This window comes from Triticum dicoccoides, chromosome 4A (assembly GCF_002162155.2).
Source record: "Triticum dicoccoides isolate Atlit2015 ecotype Zavitan chromosome 4A, WEW_v2.0, whole genome shotgun sequence".
NCBI lineage: Eukaryota > Viridiplantae > Streptophyta > Magnoliopsida > Poales > Poaceae > Triticum > Triticum dicoccoides.
The window spans coordinates 280,044,005-280,054,779 of record NC_041386.1 but is presented as its reverse complement, the minus strand read 5'-3'; positions in this window follow the sequence as shown (position 1 = coordinate 280,054,779).

Sequence of the window (10,775 nt, the reverse complement as noted above, 5' to 3'; positions counted from 1 at the left end):
CATAGTATGCCTAGTAGTTGAAGGAACAATCATATCAACTCTTGGAATGTGCACCGTGCGCTTGTTCTCCTCGTGGCCAACACGTCGTTTTATTTCCTGTTCAGCTTTGCAAGCAAGATGAAACAAATGGTCCATAGGATAACACTCTTCATGAATTAGTATCTCTTGAATATCACGGTTTAATCCTCCCCAAAATCTATCCATAAAATCATCTTCACTTTCTTCTAAAGAGGAATGCAACAAGGTAGTTTGTAAATCATCATAATATTTTGTTACAGTTTCACTCCCTTGTTTTAAGTGTTGCAACTTCTTAATCATGTCACGAGTATAATAAGCAGGGACGAAAGTATGTCGCATGGCAAGTTTCAAATCATCCCAAGTAGTAGGTATATAATCAGGGTGTAACCGACAATATTCACTCCACCAAACCAAAGCATAAGCAGTGAAAGAACCAACCGCAACCTTAACCTTTTTATGTTCATCGAAATTATGGGAAGCAAATATATTTTTTATGTCGAACTCCCATTCAATATATAAAGCAGGTTTAAAATGGCCATTAAATGGTGGTATAGATACATTAACCTGATCATGTGCATTTGGATGTTTGTGCACCTCTCGTGACGGTTGTGGTATTTGCAAAGGTGGTGGCACGTCTCCCGCGATCGACAAAGCCCATGAATTGACTCTGGATCCTGTTATGATTAGTAGAACAAGAAACAAAACCCAAAAATAATGTTCCTATAACTACTAGGATGTGGTGGTAAAACGCTCACAGTAAAGCAAATATCAATGTCTTACAAGTTCTTACCATGCAGCAGGCGGTGATCGGCAACCAGCGGTGTCAAGTAACTCCGAATATTGAGTAAAGCGATTGCCAGGGGAGCGTACGTATACACGGTGTAGAAATATCTGGAGCTGGGTTGGCTATATATGGTAGCAAAAGATTAGCAATAATCAATTCAAAGATGCAATGTTGAATAAATGCTCAACGACGGTACTGTGCTGGTCCTAGGCTAGACCGGACTAGAGACGCGAGCCTAGAACACTAATGAGGTCACGGCGTAGCACAACTAGCATCAATGAAGTATACTAAGTAGCTCTTGATAGCAAGATATAAGTGAAGATCACAACAGCAGTGAAGATAATGAGGTGAAACAACAGCCAAGCAGGATATATCAACAACTTTGTCTCCAACTTTCCTCTGAAAAAGTTTGTGCCGATTTTTTTGTTTTTTTTTCTTCTCTCTTTTTTTTTCCTCACACTTTTTTTCTTTCTCTCCTTTTTTTTTCTCTGACTTTTTTTCCTTTTTTTTCTCTCGTTTTTTTTCTCTCTTTTTTTCTCCCTCTTTCCAAAACAAACTAGATTAGATGCAGATTGGATCAAGTGAAGATGTGAACGATCTCAACTATTATTATGACAATGAATGGTGGGTAGCACGTGGTGGAAATTGATGGATGGGTGGTGGACAGCGGAAGAGATAATGATGCAGCGGTGGCGTGACTAATGTGAACAGAACTCGAAACTCTAAACGAACTAGACACTAAGACCAGCAACTCGACACGGTGATGCAATCGATAATTCAACTATGCAATCAATGAAAAGAAAATTGCAAAGGCTCAGACTAGCTTGGACCAAGGATGAATAGATCTAACTCTTTTTTGTGGCTTTTTCTTGGACAATAGGTAAGAAAGTAAATCTAATCTAGCTGGAAATTCTCACCGAGCAACCTGAAAACTGATACCACTTGATAGAGGCGAGGGTCCCGATCTTTCGATGAGATGATAACTATCGATTTGGTGGAGACGACTTTGACGATCCGACTACAAACGTGCACGACGTTGCGCCTTAGCAATCGCTAAACCAACTCCGAGAGGTTATTGACCAAGCTGGAGCACGATCAACCTGACCACGAAGGTCTATTCCTGCAAGCAATCGAAGAACGAGCAAGAATATGATAAAGCAATCTGAATATTGCGAATATATATGAAGTATTGATAATGGTGGGGATCCGTAAGCGGTCTTGGTCTGGTCGTTGGACACAAACGAAGTACACGAAGTTGCAATGGCTAACTTTTAACTAAACAAATCCCAAGGAAAAAGCTACTAGATGGATCTACTTATATAGGAGCAAGGGGTGGAGGCCAAGGAGGTGGGAGGATGTCCCAAGGCAGCCTAAAACTAACCCTAGGTCGTACAAGGCTCATGGGCCCAAGTGGAGGTGATGTAACACCTTTGGACTTGTAGTTTGACTCGGATTCTGCTGCAGCATCAGATTGTTTCGTCCACAACTCAACGCTCCGGACGAATTTGAAGGTGATTCCAATTGGGTTGGAAAGTGCACGAAATCTAGTTTCCAACAAAAAAAGAATCACCCAATTCGGAGTCCGTATGAAAAACTTGTGTGCGTTTTGAGTCAGGTATGTCTGTGCAGTCCGAATCTGAATCCAGAACGTGAGAGACTTGGACTCTATCTTATCTTGGGCCAAAAGTGACGTGAGAGAACTTTTTGGACGGCAAATAAACATCTCTTTCTTCCTTATCTTCATATGTGGATTGTACAAATGTCCCATACACCTGCAATTAGACAAAACACAAAAGTGTGTGAAGTATTTTTGTTCTGGATAACATAAATAGATTATTGAATAGTTTGCACTAGAAATCACCTGACAAATATGCATATATGCAATATTTTTGGTCATATCCAAGGTAATCATGTCCTCATCAACGGCGCTGCACGTAAATAAGGGAAAAGCACACTCTAGAACTCTTTTTTTTCGCTCTTTTTTTTGCGCTCCTCTTTTTTTTATTGCGAAAAATCACTATAATGGCGAGTGTCTCAAAACTCTTCCCTCGTCAAAATGATAGGATGGGCACGAATTTTTTTTTTCACTTTTTTTTCAGAAATCAGGGCAGCGACGAGAAAAAAGTGCAACAAAAAATCACTATGATGGCACGTGGCTCAAAAGACTCAGAAAAGCCTAAAAATAGGATAGGGAAAAAATTTTGCCTGTGAAAACTTTGGCCTAAAAACTGCCCGGGGGTCTCCAGACTCTTTTTTTTTTCTGAGACCTACGCAGGCAAGGAAACACGAAAAAGAATTTAGATTGATCTCAAGAACAAACCTAATATGAGAAGAACTCGGATTGGTGGTGGATATATGGTTGTGGTATATGGCAGCGGTGGTGGTATATGGTAGCGGTGGTGGTATATGGATACAGATTGGTGGTGGTATATGGATACGGATTGGTGGTGGTATATGGATATGGATTCAGAGCGGTGGCGGATAAGCAAAAGTGGTAGATGGGCGATGATGATGGTGCGGCGGCGGCGTGACAACTTATGACCAGAACTCGAAACTCTAAAAGACTAGACTCTAAGACCAGCAACTTGACACGACGATGCAACCGCAAATTTAGAGTTTCGAGTTCTGGTCATAAGTTGTCACGCCGCCACCACACCATCATCATCGCCCCTGTCACCTACCACCACCGCTCCGAATCCGTATCCATATACCACCACCAATCCGTATCCATATACCACCACCGATCCATATCCATATATTACCACCGCTGCCATATACCACCACCGCTGCCATATACCACCACCATATATCCACCACCAATCCGAGTTCCTTGCATATTAGGTGTGTTTTTGAGATCCATCTAGATTCCAATTCGTGTTTCCTTGCCGGAGTAGGTTTCGGAAAAAAAAGAATCCGGAAACCACCCTCCGTTTAGGCCCAAAATTTTTTGAAAACGCATTTTTCGAAAAAAATTCTGGCTATCCTATTTTTAGGTGTTTCTGAGTGTTTTGAGACAGGTGCCATTATAGGAAGTTTTTTTTGACCCGTTTCCAGTTTTTGGGTCCGGCAGTCGAAAAAACGAAAAAAAAATTTGGTCGAAAAAAATTTCGTGCCCATCCTGTCAGTTTGACCTAGGAAGAGTTTTGCGACACTCGCCATCATAGTGATTTTTCACAAAAAAAAGCAGCGCAAAAAAAAGAGCGCACAAAAAAAGAGCGAAAAAAAATTCCAGAGTGTGCTTTTTCCTTGTTTACGTGCAGCGCCGTGATTTTGTTAGTGTTCTAGGCTCGCGTCTCTAGCACGGTCTAGCCTAGGACCAGCACAGTACCGTCGTTGAGCGTTTATTCAACTTTGCATCTCTGAATTGATTATTGCTGACCCTTTTTGCTACCATATTATAAGCCTTCCCAGCTCCACATACATCTACGTCGTGCGTTTGACTCTTCCTGGTAATCGCTCTATCCAAGCTTTGAGAGTTTTGACTATAACGGTTGCCGATCACCGCCTGCTGCTAGGTAAGAACTGGTAAGAATTTGAGTTTTGCTTGACGGGTTTGTGATACACCACCACCACTTCTTAGTAGTCTGTAGGATCATATTCTTGTGTGTTTCTATTTGCTTCTAACCATGGTAGGATCACAAGCCGATGAGACTGATTGGGAGAACCTGACGAACAAACAGCAAATGATGAGTGGACAGGTGCAAGATGTGCTAAACAGATTTGACGAGGCCATGGAGAAGATAGATGGCATGGAGAAGACGTTCGAAACAAAGCTTGATAGCAAGCTTAATGAATTGCTCGCGCGTTTACCACCACCACCGCCGGCTGCACCTATCGCACCTCTGCAACACCAACAACAACGCATCCTTCCGAAGCAGTATGGACGAGCGAAGCGTGTTCCTATTGAGGATGGCCAAACTTCTGGTGCTGCTGTTCCTGTTATTGATGCTTCTTTGGCTCCTGCTACTGCTGCTGCTGGTACCCAGGAGGATGATGAGTATGCGGGCGATTATGAGGATGAGGTTGATCAAAATCAGAACTACGTGCACCCACCAGCACCACCACCAGCAGGTCGACCTCAGGTATATATTCGTAATGGTAGGCCTGCACCACCACCTCAGGTACGAGATGATGTGCATATTCCTATACTGAAATTGAATATTCCACCATTTGAGGGTAGATATGTTCCTGATATATATCTTACTTGGGAGTTAGAAACTGAACAACGTTTTACATGTTTACAATATCCCGAGGAGAGACGGGTTGCTGCTGTTGTTTGTGCTTTCACTAGTTTTGCATGTGTATGGTGGTCTGAACATTGTAGATTATATCCTATTCCAACTACTTGGGCCGCTTTGAAAACTACTATGCGTACGCGTTGGGTTCCACCATATTATCAATGTGAAGTGGTTCAGAAATTGCAGCGTTTAAGACAAGGGAAAAATTCTGTAGAAGAATATTATCAGGAATTACAAACTGGCATGATTAGATGTGGTATTGTTGAGGAGAATGAAGCTATGCTTGCACGTTTTCTGGGTGGATTAAATAGAGAGATTCAGACCATTCTAGACTAAAAGGAGTATACTAATATCACTCGTTTATTCCATCTTGCTTGTAAAGCTGAACGCGAAGTGCAGGATCGACAAGCATTGGCGCGATCTAACTTTTCTGCAGGCCGACCTTCATCATGGACACCGCGTGCATCTTCTACTTCAACTGCACCAGCACCTCAATCAGGTGCCTCCTCCAGTCGTGATACAAGAAAACAGGCACAACCACCATTATCTGCCAAGAGCGCACCTGCTGGGCCTGCACAGAGTTCTTCTTCTTCCATGGCATCAATAGGGCACACAAGTGATATTATTTGTCGTCGTTGTAAGGGAGGAGGTCATTATGCGAGAGAATGCAAATCTCCGCGTGTGATGATTGCTACCACAGATGGTGGATATGAGTCCGCTAGTGACTATGATGAGGAGACTTTGGCTCTTATTACACGTGAAGAACATGGTGGAGATGATTCTGATCATGAGACGCAATACATGGCTCCTGAAGACGCTGACAGGTATGAATGTTTAGTTGCTCAACGTGTTTTGAGTGTGCAGGTCACACAAGCTGAGCAAAATCAGAGGCACAATTTGTTCCATACCAAGGGAGTTGTGAAGGAACGTTCTGTGCGCGTCATAATAGACGGAGGGAGCTGCAACAACTTGGCTAGCATGGAGATGGTGGAGAAGCTTTCTCTCACCACAAGACCACATCCACATCCTTACTACATCCAATGGTTCAACAACAGCGGCAAGGTTAATGTAACACGTACTGTTCGTGTGCATTTTAGTATCTCTACATATGCTGATTATGTTGATTGTGATGTGGTGCCTATGCAAGCATGTTCCTTATTACTTGGTAGACCATGGCAATTTGATAAAAAACTCTGTACACCATGGTAGAAACAATCACTATATTCTTGTTCATAAGGATAAAAATATTACTTTGCTTCCTATGACTCCTGATTCCATTTTGAAAGATGATATTAATAGAGCTAATAAAGCAAAACAGGAGAAGAATAAGAGTGAAAATCAGATTGTGGCAAAATAATTTGAGCAACAAATGAAGCCTAATAATAAACCATCTAGTGTTGCTTCTGAAATTAAATTGAAAAGTGCATGTTTATTTGCCACCAAATCTGATATTGATGAGCTAGATTTCAGCAAATCTGTTTGCTATGCTTTTGTGTGCAAAGAGGCATTATTTTCATTCGAGGACGTGCCTTCCTCTTTGCCTCCTGCTGTCACTAACATTTTGCAGGAGTTCGCTGACGTCTTTCCACAAGACGTGCCACCGGGATTACCGCCTATTCGAGGGATTGAGCATCAGATTGATTTAATTCCCGGTGCTTCACTGCCAAACCGTGCTCCATACCGTACCAATCCAGAGGAGACGAAGGAGATTATGCGTCAAGTACAAGAGCTTCTCGACAAAGGTTATATACGCGAATCCCTTAGTCCTTGTGCTGTTCCTATTATTCTAGTGCCGAAAAAGGATGGTACATCACGTATGTGTGTTGATTGTAGAGGCATTAATAATATTACTATTCGTTATCGTCATCCTATTCCTAGGCTCGATGATATGCTTGATGAATTGAGTGGCTCTACAATATTCTCCAAAGTTGATTTGCGTAGTGGATACCATCAAATTCGTATGAAATTGGGAGATGAATGGAAAACAGCATTTAAAACTAAGTTTGGATTATATGAGTGGTTAGTCATGCCTTTTGGGTTAACTAATGCACCTAGTACTTTCATGAGATTAATGAACGAAGTTTTACGTGCTTTCGTTGGACGATTTGTGGTAGTTTACTTTGATGACATATTGATTTATAGCAGATCTTTGGAAGAACATTTGGAACATTTACGTGCTGGTTTTATTGCTCTACGTGATGCACGTTTGTTTGGTAACCTTGGGAAGTGCACCTTTTGCACCGACCGAGTATCTTTTCTTGGCTATGTTGTTACTCCACAGGGAATTGAAGTTGATAAAGCCAAGATTGAAGCTATTGAGAGTTGGCCGCAGCCCAAAACGGTCACACAAGTGAGGAGTTTTCTTGGCCTCGCTGGATTCTATAGGCGTTTTGTGAGAGATTTCAGCACCATTGCTGCACCTCTCAATGAGCTTACAAAGAAAGATGTGCCTTTTCTTTGGGGTACCGCACAGGAAGAAGCCTTCTCGGTATTGAAAGATAAGTTGACACATGCTCCTTTACTCCAACTTCCTGATTTTAATAAGACTTTTGAGCTTGAATGTGATGCTAGTGGAATTGGATTAGGCGGTGTGTTATTACAAGATGGCAAACCTGTTGCATACTTTTCTGAAAAATTGAGTGGGCCTAGTCTGAATTACTCTACTTATGATAAAGAATTATATGCTCTTGTTCGGACTTTAGAAACATGGCAACATTATTTATGGCCCAAAGAATTTGTTATACATTCTGATCATGAATCTTTGAAACATATTAAAAGTCAAGCTAAATTGAATCGTAGACATGCTAAATGGGTTGAATTCATTAAGACTTTTCCTTATGTCATTAAACACAAGAAGGGAAAAGAAAATGTTATTGTTGATGCATTGTCTCGCCGCTATACTATGCTTTCACAACTTGACTTCAAAATATTTGGTTTGGAGACCATCAAAGATCAATATGTGCATGATGCTGATTTTAAAGATGTAATGCAGAATTGTAAAGAAGGAAGAATGTGGAACAAGTTCGTCGTTAACGATGGATTTGTGTTTCGTGCTAACAAGCTATGCATTCTAGCTAGCTCTATTCGTCTTTTGTTGTTGCAGGAGGTGCATGGAGGAGGATTAATGGGACACTTTGGCGTGAAGAAGACGGAGGACGTACTTGCTACACATTTCTTTTGGCCAAAGATGAGACAGGATGTTGAGCGTTTTATTGCTCGCTGCACTACATGTCAAAAAGCTAAGTCACGACTCAATCCTCATGGTTTATATATGCCTTTGCCTGTACCTAGTGTTCCTTGGGAGGATATATCTATGGACTTTGTTTTAGGTTTACCTCGAACAAAGAAGGGGAGGGATAGCATATTTGTTGTCGTGGATAGATTCTCGAAAATGGCACACTTCATACCATGTCATAAAAGCGATGATGCTGTTAATGTTGCTGATTTGCTCTTTCGTGAAATTATTCGCTTGCATGGTGTGCCAAATACTATTGTTTCAGATCGTGATACTAAATTTCTTAGCCACTTTTGGAGATGTTTATGGGCTAAGTTGGGGACTAAACTGCTTTTTAGTACTACTTGTCACCCCCAAACTGATGGACAAACTGAAGTAGTCAATAGAACATTGTCTACTATGCTTAGGGCTGTTTTGAAGAATAATAAGAAAATGTGGGAGGAATGCTTGCCTCATATTGAATTTGCTTATAATCGTTCATTGCATTATACTACTAAGATGTGCCCTTTTGAAGTTGTGTATGGTTTCCTACCTCGTGCACCTATTGATTTGTTGCCTCTTCCATCTTCGGAGAAGGTTAATTTTGATGCTAAACAACATGCTGAATTGATTTTAAAAATGCATGAGTTAACTAAGGAAAACATTGAGCGTATGAATGCTAAATATAAACTTGCTGGAGATAAGGGTAGAAAACATGTTGTGTTTGCACCTGGAGATCTTGTTTGGTTACATTTGCGTAAGGATAGATTTCCTGATTTGCACAAATCAAAGTTAATGCCACGTGCTGATGGTCCCTTTAAGGTGTTAGAGAAAATAAATGATAATGCATATAAACTTGAGCTGCCTGCATATTTTGGGGTTAGTCCCACTTTTAACATTGCAGATTTGAAGCCTTATTTGGGTGAGGAAGATGAACTTCCGTCGAGGACGACTTCATTTCAAGAAGGGGAGGATGATGAGGACATCAATACAATTGTTACACCCACAGCCCCTGTTGCTATACATACTGGACCAATTACTAGAGCTCGTGCACGCCAACTAAATTACCAGGTACTTTCGTTTCTTGGTAATGATTATAATGTTCATGAGAATATGATGCTGCCTAAATTGGATACATTTGTTTTGCTTACAAATGAAGGGCCTAGCTTGGAGAAGGATGAACATTGGAGCAAGAACAAGCATGGAGATGATGGCATGCGCAAGGGGAACAAGAACGGAGTTACAAGTGATGATTTCAGGACTTTGAAGCCACCATAATGGGTGCATGAAGCCTTGGACGAAATATACAAGATGCCACTTCATAAATTTCGTCCCGAGGCTATTTTAGGTGCTGCGTCACCTTATTATTGGGCCAGGCCCATGTAATTTCGAAATACATAAGTATAGGCTATTTTTAGAGTACGTATGTGTTGGGAAACAAGAGATAGGGTTGATTTCGGACCCCTCCACCAAGGGCCACGAAATTCCCCCCCTCTTCCTCCATATATACAGCCCTTAGGGCATCGTTTAGACGGCGGGTTTTGTTTAGATTAAAAGTTCGGCATAGCTGCAACTTCGCGTACTTCGTTTGTGTTCAACGACCAGACAAAGGCGTCACAGAACCCCACCTTGATCAATAAAGATTTCATCTTATATTCGCAATATCCAGATTGCAATCTCAGTTTCTTGCTTGTTCTTCATTTGCTCGCAGGAAACAGACCCTCGTGGTCAGGTTGATCGTGCTCCGGCGTGGTCAATAACCTCTCGGAGTTGGTTTAGCGATTGCTAAGGCGCGACGTCCTCGCACGTTCGTAGTCGGATCGTCAAAGTCGACTACCACCAAAGCGATATCCATCATCTCATCGAAAGACGGGACACCTTTGCCTCTATCACAAAGGCTCAGATTAGTTCGGATATGATGAACTAACCCTAAAATTTTTTTGTGGCTTTCTCGTGGATTGTAGGTATGAAGAACAGACTCGATCTAATCTACGAAAAACTGTAAAATCTCACCGAGCAACCTGGAAATCTGATACCACTTGATAGAGGCGAGGGTCTCGATGTTTCGATGAGATGGTGGCTATCGTTTTCTGTGGGAGTCGACTTTGACGATCCGACTACGAACGTGTGAGACGTCGCGCCTTAGCAATCGCTAAACCAACTTCCGAGGGTTATTGACCACGCCGGAGCACGATCAACCTGACCACGAGGGTCTGTTTCCTGCGAGCAAACGAAGAACAAGCAAGAAACTGAGATTGCAATCTGGATATTGCGAATATAAGATGAAAGCTTTATTGATCAAGGTGGGGTTCTGTGACGTCTTGGTCTGGTCGTTGGACACAAACGAAGTACGCGAAGTTGCAGCTATGGCGAACTTTTGATCTAAACAAAACCCAAAGTCTAAACGACGCCCTAAGGGCTGTATATATGGAGGAAGAGGGGGGAATTTCGTGGCCCTTGAGGGTGGGGTCCGAAACCAACCCTAACTCTTGTTTCCCCACACATACAGACTCTAAAAATA